General features: G+C 41.2%; 2 long non-coding RNA genes across 4 annotated transcripts; both read right to left on the reverse strand.

The window, feature by feature from the left end:
* Window positions 1–422: 422 nt before the first annotated feature.
* LOC140466951 (uncharacterized) lies at window positions 423–4,149 on the reverse strand. 3 transcript variants are annotated; one of them, XR_011955311.1, is made up of 3 exons: window positions 4,127–4,149; window positions 2,484–2,542; window positions 423–831 (listed from the first exon to the last, which is right to left on the reverse strand). It is a non-coding gene; the product is annotated as an uncharacterized lncRNA (long non-coding RNA). The 3 variants fall into 3 exon arrangements; XR_011955310.1 differs by lacking the exon at window positions 4,127–4,149 and adding an exon at window positions 3,540–3,563; XR_011955312.1 differs by lacking the exon at window positions 4,127–4,149 and adding an exon at window positions 2,880–2,902.
* A 6,232-nt stretch (window positions 4,150–10,381) lies between these two features.
* On the reverse strand, window positions 10,382–13,970 carry LOC140466950 (uncharacterized). Its single transcript, XR_011955309.1, has 3 exons — window positions 13,803–13,970; window positions 12,428–12,486; window positions 10,382–10,790 (listed from the first exon to the last, which is right to left on the reverse strand). It is a non-coding gene; the product is annotated as an uncharacterized lncRNA (long non-coding RNA).
* Window positions 13,971–14,262: the final 292 nt, after the last annotated feature.

A 14,262-nucleotide genomic window follows, 5' to 3' on the forward strand; every position in this document is an offset into this window, starting at 1 on the left:
GGCAAGAAGTCCTTTAGTGACCAATAATAGGTCATAGGCAATAGAAAGTGATATAATGCCAACCCACCAAAAATAAACCTACCTGTTGTCTCTATTCATACTTTTGACTGTAATACCAGAGTTATTGAACAGCCACACCAGGTCTCAGAAGCCATCTTACCAGCCCAATTGCTTGAAAAGCAATTCTAAATGGGGGGGTGGGGGGGCTGCTGGTGAGGCAGTAGCAGGCTTTCTAGCCTATTCTGACTTGTGCAAAAAAAAACTATCCCAATGCAGTCAGATATTGAAACCATGCCTAAGGAAAGAACAATTAAATATTCAGGACATTTTGGGGACACTTGAAACAATCATATTGGTTGTGTCAAAAGTATCATTGGAAACTAGTTTATCACTGGAATATTAGACAGACAAAGGGACAATCATTTCGAAGTTTTTCTTTTTTTATTGTTATTTTTAAATTGACAGAAATTATGCGTACAGCCTTAAAAAGGAGGCATTCGACTTTATCGGTTGGCGCCTCTCAACCCACCGAACCAAGCAACGCAGACAACCTAAAGCTAAAATAACAAACTAAAAAAATAAGCTAAAATAACAAAAAAGTTGTTTGTTTGGTTGTTTTGTTTTGTTTTGCTTTGGTTGCGTGGTCATTAGTTTCGTTGCTTTGAGAGCTGCACAGAGGCCGACCAATAAGATAATTTCTCATCTTCAACTGCCCGGCCTCAATATTCCAGATGGATCCAATCTAGACGTTCATCTCTGGACATTCCATTCTGCGCACTGGCATCAAAGACACCAGTGTTCCTTGCCGCTGGAAGCAAGGCTATTTTTGTCCTGTTAAGGAAAAAGAAACCATGGAAAAGAATGTCATGTACATGAAACTATTCCATTACAGATCCAGATTAGAGTAGCCTGCCTCAACTTTCTTGAAACCAGGCTCTGCAATATTTCTTCCAGAAACCTGAACATCAACTCTTCATCCACCAGTACATCTACTTAGATTTGACCAACTCATCAAGTGCTGATTAAACACTCACTCCCATTTAAAAAGGTTTTTAGAATGGTGGGGAGAAAAGTCACTGCAGACTGTTGGAGATTTATCTCTAGGTTGATAATTCTAGCCCACTGGAGATCTGGCAGGTCAGAATTTCTCATCCATACGGCAACCCAATTCTGCTTGCCTCCAGGCAGGAATCTAAACCACACCATGCTCCAGGCTACACTGTTCTATCCTGTAGAACCTTCAATCTTTAGCCAATCCATGCCTTCAACCTCAAGGAAAAAAAAGAATGATTTCTTAAAAATCTATTTTGATTCATCCTAGTTTATAAAAAAAACTGGGATGAATCAAAATATCCTTTGTCATGTGTATTCCAAACACAGGAGTAGAGTGAAAAGATTTTACAATAGCTGCCTCTAATGACACCATCTTAAGTACAAAGTACCGAGGTACAAATCTTTGTTAGAGAAATAAAAAGGAAGGACGATGAAAAGTGTGGCATTACAGAGGAACCTTGATTATCCAAAGGAGATAGAGATACCAATAGAAACATTACATCAAAGATCCAGTGATCACACCCTTTTTTTAGTGATTAAGCAGGCACTGTTGCCAAATGGCTGACCTCCTGCGCTCTCTCTGCTTTCCCTAGAGTTCTACAGAAGGGTAGAGTCTGGCTGCCCTCAAGGGGGGTGGGGTAATGTGGGACAGGGTTGAGGGGGTGCAGGCGGGAGCTTGTGCATTTTGTGCTGGGGGGCAATGTTGCACTTGGTTGGGGTGCAGCCAGTGTAGGAAGTGGTTTGGTGAGCAGTGTTGGGGGTGGGGCCTCCTGCACTGTGTGCCACTGCAGTCTCCTGAATGCGGAGCAGACTTCAAAAACTCCAAGTCCCAGCTGAAAGGCATTTAATCAATTAACCAAATAATCAATTATCCAAACAAAATAATGCCCACCCATCCCATTCAGACAATAGAGGTTCCCATGCACTGAGTCTAAAAAAAACAAGAGTATTGGAGGAAAACATGCAGGTCTTCAGGCTCCCTTTTACTATGTCGCAGCTCATTTTCATAGGGAGCAAGCAGAGTGTAACATAAGCTTTGTATCAGCAACAGAAGTGGAATTATGGATGTGGAGAACCATCAATTATCCAGGATATGAAACTCATTTCTAATGAATTAGAATAACAGTAAACAGCAACATTCCACTGCTATGACAAACACCTTTTGAATGTTTGTCTAAATGCAAAACCAAAAGAGGATTCTATAACAGTGTTCTCCATTATCCTGCTTATTTTCAGATCAGACTGTTGACCCCATGTCCCAATACCAAATCTTCCTTAGAACTACCAGCTTTTCTTACCCCCCCCCCCACCCTTTTTTTACTAAAGCTAATCATATCTTGAAACTGATCCAAATAGAAAACGTTGTATGGGCTGCAACATTCCCACCAACCTTCAGAACATGTTACGTTTACTGTAGATAAAGTACTCACCATAAAACTAAAAAAGTTAACTACTGCAAGCAAGAACATGGAGGGAAAGAAGGAAACCCCTGGGGGAAAAAGGAAAAAATAAGATGCAAGTAGTTAGTAGTAAATAAAGATATATGTTTACATAGCATATTTCACAAGGTCAAAAACCAACAAAGCAATTCAGTTATTTGGTCACTTATAAGTCTAGTTGCTTTTGTAAGATGGCAGTAAAATCTGCTCCCAGCAATCAAATACAAAAGAGTCTACTTAGGCATTAACAATCGTTTACTGTGACACTGCAAATACTTTTGAGTGAATAGCACCCAAAGAGCTCTTACAGTCACCCAAGAAGGCAGACAGAATCCGCACAGCAACCTTTCAAAACTGTTTTGGAATGCAATCCTGAAGTGCACCAACCTCTGGAGGGGAACTTGGAAACCCACACCCAAACACAGGATACTTAGATTCCTTTAACCTAGAATCAAGTTAAAGATTGTGGTACTGCTTCACAATGGCAGGGTAGGTCAGTGGTTCACACAGCTGCGTCAGAGTGTTAGGGTCCTGAGTTCCATCCCCACCTTTGGGTGATTGTCCACGTGGAGTTTGTCTATTATTACCATCTCTGCATTAGTTCCTCCCACAGTGCAATGACGCACAGGTTAGGTGGATTGGTCATGCCAAATTGCCCACAGTTTCCAGGGATGCGTGAATTAGCCATGGGAAATGCAAGGTGGGGGTGGGTCTGGGTGGCATGCTCTTCGGAAGGTCAGTGTGGATCAATGGGCCGAATGGCCTGCAACCCCACTGTAGATATTCTATCCTTCACTAGAAGGAGTGGGGTTTGTTTTCTTCGATATTTTAGGAGGAAAGGTGAAATGGTGCAGCTTTTTTTTTGAAAGCGGAAACACCAGGAGTGTTGTGTGATCTCGGAATGAGATCAGGGTGGGGTGTTGGTTAGTTCGGTGCCGGACGCTGGTGCTTTAACGTTAGGAATGTACAAACACACGAACAGACCCCCGTTTCCGCTGGGGTGAGGGGGCTGCATGCGTTCCTAAAAGAAATGTGATGGTCAGTCACCAATTCAACATTGATCGTTGCTGCACGAATCGCCCAGTTTCGTTTTCATTCGATTTACGTGACGCAGGGAAAATAAGAGCGGCTTTGCAAGCGAGCTACTTCAAGATAGGAGAGAAATATGAAAAAAAAGACCGAAAGAGTTAGATAAAGTGCAGTGACTCCTTGGGGATTCCTATCCAAGTTAGTTTTGGGGTGTGGGGAAGGGAGACGCGGGAAGTCGTGGAAACGACACGGAAACTAAAGCAGATCGAATTAACACACAGAAGGTCGGAGGGAAGCTCCTCCCACACTCCAAAGATGTGCAGGTCAGGTGAATTGGTCATGCTAAATTGCCCGTAGTGTTAGGTAAAGGGGTAAATGTAGGGGAATGGGTGGGTTGCGCTTCGGCGGGTCGGTGTGGACTTGTTGGGCCGAAGGGCCTGTTTCCACACTGTAAGTAATCTAATCTAATCTATAGAAGAATTTATTTACAGACTACTGAATAAAACACAAACAAAAGAGGACTGAATTGAGAATACCAACCTATCTAAAAACCAAATCGACACCACCATAACTTAATGATGCTGTTCTAAATACTTGCAACATACCTTTTTTGCCAAGGGGTGTTTACAGGAAAAATCAAACACAGGTTCTTGCAGGTGAGATCTCAGAGAAAGAGAGAGGGCATCAGCATGGAGCTGTTTCTTTGACCAACAGCCTCAAATAGAGTGCTTGCTAAAACCAAACCAGCCTCTGAACTGGGAAAACTGGCCATTCCTCTTTCATTGTACATACAATGAAAGAAAGACTTGAAAGCCTTCTCAAATAGATATTTCCAAATATATTGGAAGCTCTGCTTTTATGACTTGTGTTGAAAAAAAATCAAGGACCTTGTTAAAGGAGCAGCGTTGTCACACGTCTCCCCTTAAAAAATAAAAATCAATATCCAAAGATGGTTTCATTTTAAAACCCCTTAACCTTAAATTGTTAGTATCCTACAACACATATACATTATATTGTAGTAGTGCACATTTGCAAATTTATAGTCATTCTATTTAAGTTCGTTTACTCCTCAGTTTCTCATCCAAGTCTTGACAATGCTTCGGCAGTCATGTTTGCTTGTCCTGCCACATGCACGGTTTTCAAATTGAATGGCTGTAACAACAGGCTCCATCTAAACCGTCTCGAATTTGATTGGGTTATGATCAGTGTATATGATTGTCTCAGATACATTACTGGGAACATAAGCATTGAAATGACATAACGCTAACATCAAGCTCAAAGTCTCCTTCTCAACTGTTGAATATTTCTGCTGATGAATGTTCAGTTTGCTGGAGAAATACCCGATAAGCACAGCACCACCATCAACATCACTCGCATTGATAGCCACCTGGAATGACTAAGACTGGAGTGTGGTTAACACAGCTTTCAGGCTGTCAAATGCCTTCCGATAGTTTACTGTCTACTGAAACTTGTTGCCTTTCTTTAGTAATTCAGTGGGTGGTGCAGCCACAGTGGTAAAGTTTGCTACAGATTTCTGATAAAATCCATTCAATTCCAAGAATCATCGTACTGCTCTTTTTGTTGATGATATGGGAAACTCCCCAATTGACTTTGTTTTTGCATTCCATGGGGTCAATTGTCCCTGTCGAATGACATGGCTGAGGTAGGTGACTTGGACTTTGGCAAATTCACTTTTAGCCAGGTGTATCACAAAGCCTGCCTCCCGAAGTCGATCAAACAATTCTGATAAATGTTGCAAATGTTCCTTCCATGTGTGACGGAATATCACCAGGTCATCCATATATACGACACAATGTCCAAAGATGTGCAGGTTAGGTGAATTGGCTATGCTAAATTGCCCATAGTGTTAAGTGAAGGAGTAAATGTAGAGGAATGGGTCTGGGTGGGTTGCTCTTCAGAGGTTTGGTGTGGACTTGTTGGGCCGAAGGGCCTGTTTCCACACTGTAAGTAATCTAGTATAATTAGATATTCCAGAAATGACCTTTATTGGTTAGTCTTTGAAATATGGCTAGCACATTTTTTCATACCAAATGGCATGACTTTAAATTGATACAGTCCATTTGATGTTACGAAAGCCAAAATTGACTTTGCTCTTTTGGACAAAGGTACCTGACAGTATCCTCTCAGTAAGTACAGTTTAGAAATACAAGTTGCTTGACGCACCTTTTCAACATAGTCTTCCAAATGTGGAATCAGATATCCATCAGTCTTTGTCAGGGTATTGACTTTGTGATAGTCCACACGTAACATTGGGTAACACCTAGATTTGGCACTACTATGGATGAGTTCCAGTCACTGTAACTTTGATTATGTCGTCTTGGAGCATGCGTTCAATCTCCTTTCGAACCTGTGCCAACTTTAGAGGGTCATGTGCCTATAAGGATGATGTTTAATTGGAACAACTTTTCCTTTATCTACATCATGCATAATTAGGTTAGTACTTCCCAGCTTATTTCCTTATATCTCCCCATGCAATAGTAATAACTCTTTCAGATCATTTAAATTTTCCCGTGGAAGATACTTTCAATAACTTATCCCAATTTTTGACAACTTCCTCATTGTCCAATTCAGAATCCTCTGAACGTGGCTCTTCACTGTGCTGTAACCAATAACACGGTTTCCTTTTGCTTTCCTTCCCTGTCAAAATATTTATATGACACACTCTGATTTCTTTCTGCCTGGAGTCCTTATCAAATAGTTAACCTCACTCAATCTCCTTTCAACTTGATAGGGTCCACTAAACCTTACTTTTTAAAAGGTTCAACTGCCACTTGAAACAACACTAATATCTTATCTCCAATAGCAAAAATGTAATTAATTGATTTCTTGTCTGCTTCCTGTTTCATTGTATACTGTGATACTTTTAAATGCTGTCTAGCCAACTCCCCCACTCTATTTAACCGTTCCTTAAAATTTGACATATAGTCCAAATATGTGTCTTTGAGTTATTACTTACCAATTACTTAATCAATTTTAGTGGTCCTCTCACTTCATGCCCAAAAACTAACTCAAATGGACTGAATTTGGTTGATTCATTGGGTACATCTCTGATGGCAAAAATTATAAACTGAATTCCTTTATCATGATCATGGATAGTCTTGACTATAAACCTTCAACATGGTATTTAATGTCTGATGCTACCTTTCTAGCGCTCCCTGTGATTCTGGGTGGCTTGTAGTAGATTTGAATTGTTTTATTCTTAAGTGATCCATAACTTGCTTGAATAATTTTGATGTGAACTCTGACCCTTGATCTGACTGTGATTCGTCTGTATCTAGTGAAAACTTTGAGTAACTCCTCTACAATCCTTTTAGCTCCGATTTGCATAATGGAATGGCCTCTGGAAATCTAGTCGACACATCCATTATTGTTAACAAATAACTGATTCCCACTTTGTTTTAAGTAGGGGCCCTCAAATGCAAGAATAGGTATTAAAAGGTGCAGGGTTGTTTACTGCTTGTGGTTTTCCAATTGTATGACATATCTGGCAAAATACAGCTACATCCTTGTGCAATCCAGGCCAGTTAAAATATTTTTGTATTTGAGCTCTTAAGTTTTTCTTACTACCTAAATTATCTCCTTCAGGTAGTTCATGTGCTACCTGCAACACCATCGTTTTATAACCCACTGGCAATACAACTTGATTAACTTCTTCCCCATTTCTCATCTTCCTGAATATATAATGGTCTCCATTTTCTCATTAAAACATCATTTTTAAGATAGTAGCATTCAGGGATAAATCAAGATTCTTCAGTGTATGCCTTTGGATCCAATTTTCATCTTTCTGCGTAACTCAGTTAATTTCTGTGAGCTCAAGATTTCTACATTGTCAGCCATTTGCTCCTGGTTTGGCTCAACCATTTGATCAAATAGGATCTCTGCTAATTCCACTTCAACTGTCTTGTCTGTACTCTTTGATCTCTCCTGTTTCAATTGGAGACTTTGTGACCTCATTACCACACAGTCAAGAAAAATATCAGGATATGCTTCCTGCAATACCTCAGTTTCCTGAGTTTCTACAGGCTTTTCAACCACAGACAGCACTCTGACCAGTGAATCAGCTATATCATTAGCAAGGACAGATTGTATTCCTGGAGCTGAGAGTTTGTCCAGTACTCCTACCACAACTCCTCCACTCTTCACTGGACACTAACCTCAATCTATGTAACAGAGCACTTCTTGTCTCACTGAATTCCTGTTACGAGCACTTTTTCTCTAGCAATAGTCCTTCAGAGGTTACATATCTTCTCATCTTTCAACAAAGATTGAGCAGAGCCTTTGTCTCTTAATATTGTAATGTCTTTACCTGCTGCACCTCACCGATGTGAGTAAACTTTACCTTTGGAAGTATGGGGTAAAAATCAGGTACTTCCTCCTTAACCAGCTTCTGTCCAGATTGTACATTTCTAGAAGCTTTTTAGCCTCCACTGTGCTTTCCATGACCATCCAACAAAACTCACTGGCTTATCTGGTTTTCCTACATCTGGCTTCCTAGTACTTTTTTTTCTAAATCTACCAACATAGTGATTTCATGTGGCCTACTTTATTGCAGTGAAAACACTGCATACTTTTACCTTCTCTTTCCCCTTCAAGGGTTTCCTTTTTACTCTGTGGCAAGTTATCCTTATGATCTTCACCAAGATCAACCTTTCCCTTTCCACATCAGGATTTGGTTTTTTCCACAATTTCTATCCCTCCTGAATTGAAATTGATGTTGGAAGCCAGACTTTGACTTATGAACCAACTCTATCAGCCATTTCAGCTGCTTACCTTGTTGCTTTAATTCTCTGCTCTTCTGCAAGTTCTCACAACCTCAGGAAGTCGAATTTTGAACTCCTCCAAAATAGTCATTTAAGAGCATCATAGGTGGATAAAGGCATTAAAATAGAGCAAACCTATCAAATTACTTTGTTTGATCCTTTCAAACTCAATGTAGGTTTGACCAGGAGCCCTCCTTAGATTCCTGAAGCTGTTTGTCGGCTTCTGGCACAAGCTTAGAGGCCCTTAAAATGGGCTTTCTTCACCTCATATGCACCAGATACCTCCTCTGATAGGGATGCAGATAGTTCATAGCTCTACCTGCAAGGTGTTTGGATCAACAAAAGCCACATGGTCACTGGCCTCTGCATTTGTTTAGCTGCCTTTTCAAATGAGATGAAAATGTTTTCCACATATTTCTCAAATTTAGGCAATGCTTGAATATATTTAAACAGTTCCCCACCAGATCTTGGCTATGATCGGTTTGCTTATCCTCACTAAGCTTACTTTCTGCCTTCATCTCCATCCTTTTAGGAAAGTCAGCTTAAGTGCCAACTGATGTTCAAACTCCCTCTATCTTTTCCTTTTTTCTGGGAGGACCTTTTGTTCTTTCTTCCTTTTCTCTGTTTTTAATAGTAATTCAAACAGTTTCATTTCTTTTGCCTGTAACTCAAGCAACTTCATTTTCAATTGTATTTTAGCCATCTGCAAAGATTCTGATGGCATTTCCAGCAAATTTAAATGCTGAGCTATCGCTGTAAATTATCTGTCCTTTCCTCACAAGAGGAGGCAGCTCCGACTCTAGCTTGACTATTAATTCCAAAAGCTTTTCCTTGTTCACCTTTTGAAAAGCTCCCAAAGTGACTTCTTCCAACCCCAGAAAACTTTGTGGTAGTGGCTTTCAGTCACCACAACACTATTTAAACCAACCGAATTAAATCATCCAGAACAAGACATTAACACCTACCACTTGCTGCAGTTGAGTGCACATACAGTAATCCCAAAATCAGAACTATAGACCAAATCCCACAAAGAGCCCCCAATCTGTTATAAACCAGGCCAGATCCCCTCAAAACATTTCCAAGGTAGCCCAGATCCTACCTTTGTTAGTTGTTTTAAGCCCAGGTCTATGTGGATATTCCAGGAGTGATGTAGCTGGCCCAACCACTCAGTTGTTTGAAACAAAGATTTCCAGATTATTGAATGAAACACCAACACGAGAACCAGATTTAGAACAACCCATCAACTCCACTGCAACCTAATGCAGTGGTTCCAAATACTTGCAATATCCCACTAAATAGCCCCTTGGCAAAAAAAAAGTCAAAATCAAACACCTGTTCTTCCCAGAGAGAAGTCAGAAAGCAAGAGGATTGGTATGGAGTTATTTCTTTGACCAGCAGCCTCACACGGCATGTTTGCTAAAACCAAACCCTGAACTAGGAGAACTGGCCACCCCCTTTTCATTGTACAAATGTTTTAAAAGACAGATTAAAGTCTTAAATAGATAATTCCAGATATATCAGAACCTCTCTTTATAACCCCTTTTGAAAAAACAAATAATCAAGGACAGCATAACTTTGTACTTGTGACAGTGCTGCTCCTTTAACAAAGTCTTTCTGGTGAAATGACCAGTAGTTGCTGGAGAAGTACCGGTGGCACAGGCAAGAAGTCTGTTAGTGACCAATAATAGGTCATAGGCAATAGAAAGTGATATAATGCCAACCCACCAAAAATAAACCTACCTGTTGTCTCTATTCATACTTTTGACTGTAATACCAGAGTTATTGAACAGCCACACCAGGTCTCAGAAGCCATCTTACCAGCCCAATTGCTTGAAAAGCAATTCTAAATGGGGGGGTGGGGGGGCTGCTGGTGAGGCAGTAGCAGGCTTTCTAGCCTATTCTGACTTGTGCAAAAAAACTATCCCAATGCAGTCAGATATTGAAACCATGCCTAAGGAAAGAACAATTAAATATTCAGGACAGTTTGGGGACACTTGAAACAATCATATTGGTTGTGTCAAAAGTATCATTGGAAACTAGTTTATCACTGGAATATTAGACAGACAAAAGGGACAATCATTTCAAAGTTTTTCTTTTTTTAATGTTATTTTTAAATTGACAGAAATTATGCGTACAGCCTTAAAAAGGAGGCATTCGACTTTATCGGTTGGCGCCTCTCAACCCACCGAACCAAGCAACGCAGACAACCTAAAGCTAAAATAACAAACTAAAAAAATAAGCTAAAATAACAAAAAAGTAGTTTGTTTGGTTGTTTTGTTTTGTTTTGCTTTGGTTGCGTGGTCATTAGTTTCGTTGCTTTGAGAGCTGCACAGAGGCCGACCAGTAAGATAATTTCTCATCTTCAACTGCCCGGCCTCAATATTCCAGATGGATCCAATCTAGACGTTCATCTCTGGACATTCCATTCTGCGCACTGGCATCAAAGACACCAGTGTTCCTTGCCGCTGGAAGCAAGGCTATTTTTGTCCTGTTAAGGAAAAAGAAACCATGGAAAAGAATGTCATGGACATGAAACTATTCCATTACAGATCCAGATTAGAGTAGCCTGCCTCAACTTTCTTGAAACCAGGCTCTACAATATTTCTTCCAGAAACCCGAAGATCAACTCTTCATCCACCAGTTGATCTACTTAGATTTGACCAACTCATCATCCCATCAACTGTTGATTAAACACTTACTCCCATTTAAAAAGGTTTTTAGAATGGTGGGGAGAAAAGTCACTGCAGACTGTTGGAGATTTATCTCTAGGTTGATAATTCTAGCCCACTGGAGATCTGGCAGGTCAGAATTTCTCATCCATACGGCAACCCAATTCTGCTTGCCTCCAGGCAGGAATCTAAACCACACCATGCTCCAGGCTACACTGTTCTATCCTGTAGAACCTTCAATCTTTAGCCAATCCATGCCTTCAACCTCAAGGCAAAAAAAAAATGATTTTTTAAAAATCTATTTTGATTCATCCTAGTTTATAAAAAAACTGGGATGAATCAAAATATCCTTTGTCATGTGTATTCCAAACAGGAGTAGAGTGAAAAGATTTTACAATAGCTGCCTCTAATGACACCATCTTAAGTACAAAGTACCGAGGTACAAATCTTTGTTAGAGAAATAAAAAAGGACGATGAAAAGTGTAGCATTACAGAGGAACCTTGATTATCCAAAGGAGATAGAGATACCAATAGAAACATTACATCAAAGATCCAGTGATCACACCCTTTGTTTAGTGATTAAGCAGGCACCGTTGCCAAATGGCTGACCTCCTGCGCTCTCTGCTTTCCCTAGAGTTCTACAGAAGGATAGAGTCTGGCTGCCCTCAAGGGGGGGGGGGGGGGGTGGGTAACGTGGGACAGGGTTGAGGGGGTGCAGGCGGGAGCTTGTGCATTTTGTGCTGGGGGGCAATGTTGGACTTGGTTGGGGTGCAGCCAGTGTAGGAAGTGGTTTGGTGAGCAGTGTTGGGGGTGGGGCCTCCTGCACTGTGTGCCACTGCAGTCTCCTGAATGAGGAGCAGACTTCAAAAACTCCAAGCCCCAGCTGAAAGGCATTTAATCAATTAACCAAACAAAATAATGCCCACCCATCCCATTCAGACAAGAGAGGTTCCCCATGTACTTAGTCTAAAAAAAAAGAGTATTGGAGGAAAACATGCAGGTCTTCAGGCTCCCTTTTACTATGTCACAGCTCATTTTCATAGGGAGCAAGCAGAGTGTAACATAAGCTTTGTATCAGCAACAGAAGTGGAATTATGGATGTGGAGAACCATCAATTATCCAGGATATGAAACTCATTTCTAATGAATTAGAATAACAGTAAACAGCAACATTCCACTGCTATGACAAACACCTTTTGAATGCTTGTCTAAATACAAAACCAAAAGAAGATTCTATAAGTGTTCTCCATTATCCTGCTTATTTTCAGATCAGACTGTTGACCCCAGGTCCCAATACCAAATCTTCCTTAGAATTACCAGCTTTTCTTCCCCCCCGCCCCCATTTTTACTAAAGCTAATCATATCTTGAAACTGATCCAAATAGAAAACATTGTATGGGCTGCAACATTCCCACCAACCTTCAGAACATGTTACTTTACTGTAGATAAAGTACTCACCATAAAACTAAAAAAGTTAACTACTGCAAGCAAGAACATGGAGGGAAAGAAGGAAACCCCTGGGGGAAAAAAAGGAAAAAAAATAAGATGCAAGTAGTTAGTAGTAAATAAAGATATATGTTTACATAGCATATTTCACAAGGTCAAAAACCAACAAAGCAATTCAGTTATTTGGTCACTTATAAGTCTAGTTGCTTTTGTAAGATGACAGTAAAATCTGCTCCCAGCAATCAAATACAAAAGAGTCTATTTTAGGCATTAACAATTGTTTACTGTGACACTGCAAATACTTTTGAGTGAATAGCACCCAAAGAGCTCTCAGTCATCCAAGAAGGCAGACAGAATCTGCACAGCAACCTTTCAAAACTGCTTTGGAATGCAATCCTGAAGTGCACCAACCTCTGGTGGGGAACTTGGAAACTCACACCCAAACACAGGATACTTAGATTCCTTTAACCTAGAATCAAGTTAAAGATTGTGGTACTGCTTCACAATGGCAGGGTAGGTCAGTGGTTCACACAGCTGCGTCAGAGTGTTAGGGTCCTGAGTTCCATCCCCACCTTTGGGTGATTGTCCACGTGGAGTTTGTCTATTATTACCATCTCTGCATCAGATCCTCCCACAGTGCAATGACGCACAGGTTAGGTGGATTGGTCATGCCAAATTGCCCACAGTGTCCAGGGATGCGTGGATTAGCCATGGGAAATGCAAGGTGGGGGTGGGTCTGGGTGGCATGCTCTTCGGAAGGTCAGTGTGGATCAATGGGCCGAATGGCCTGCAACCCCACTGTAGATATTCTATCCTTCACTAGAAGGAGTGGGGTTTGTTTTCTTCGATATTTTTGGAGGAAAGGTGAAATGGTGCAGCTTTTTTTTTTGAAAGCGGAAACACCAGGAGTGTTGTGTGATCTCGGAATGAGATCAGGGTGGGGTGTTGGTTAGTTCGGTGCCGGACGCTGGTGCTTTAATGTTAGGAATGTACAAACACACGAACAGACCCCCGTTTCCGCTGGGGTGAGGGGGCTGCATGCGTTCCTAAAAGAAATGTTATGGTCAGTCACCAATTCAACATTGATCGTTGCTGCACGAATCGCCCAGTTTCGTTTTCATTCGGTCTACGTGACGCAGGGAAAATAAGAGCGTATTTGCAAGCGAGCTACTTCAAGATAGGAGAGAAATATGAAAAAAAAGACCGAAAGAGTTAGATAAAGTGCAGTGACTCCTTGGGGATTCCTATCCAAGTTAGTTTTGGGGTGTGGGGAAGGGAGACGCGGGAAGTCGTGGAAACGACACGGAAACTAAAGCAGATCGAATTAACACACAGAAGGTCGGAGGGAAGCTCCTGCAATAAGGAGCCGCCCGAATAGAGATCTTACCTTGAAAAGGATGGAGGACAGCAGAAAGCAAATTGCCCCCATTGGGGCAACGCCCGCCGTGAAAGAGAACAAACAACTCCGAGAGCAGCTTTTTATAGTCCTCTCTGAACCAATCCCTGAGAGCTAGGAAAGCACCTCATCACTCTCCACCCCCTGGTGTAGATCTTAGAATCAGTGCAGTGCGGAAGCAGGCTCTTCAGCCCATCGAGTTTACACTGACCCTCTGAACAGCATGCCGCCCAGACCTACCCTCCACACCTTCCATGATTAATCCAACTAACCTACTTTACTCAGAGTGGTACGGATGTGGAATGCCATACCTGCCAATGTAGTTAGCCACATTAGGGAGATTTAAACAATCCTTGGATAAGCACGTGGATGATGAAGGGATAGTGTAGGGGAACGAGCTGAGAATAGTTCACAGGTTGGCGCAACATGAAGAGCCGAAGGGCCTATTCTG

This window comes from Chiloscyllium punctatum, chromosome 44, assembly GCF_047496795.1.
Source record: "Chiloscyllium punctatum isolate Juve2018m chromosome 44, sChiPun1.3, whole genome shotgun sequence".
Taxonomy (NCBI): domain Eukaryota; kingdom Metazoa; phylum Chordata; class Chondrichthyes; order Orectolobiformes; family Hemiscylliidae; genus Chiloscyllium; species Chiloscyllium punctatum.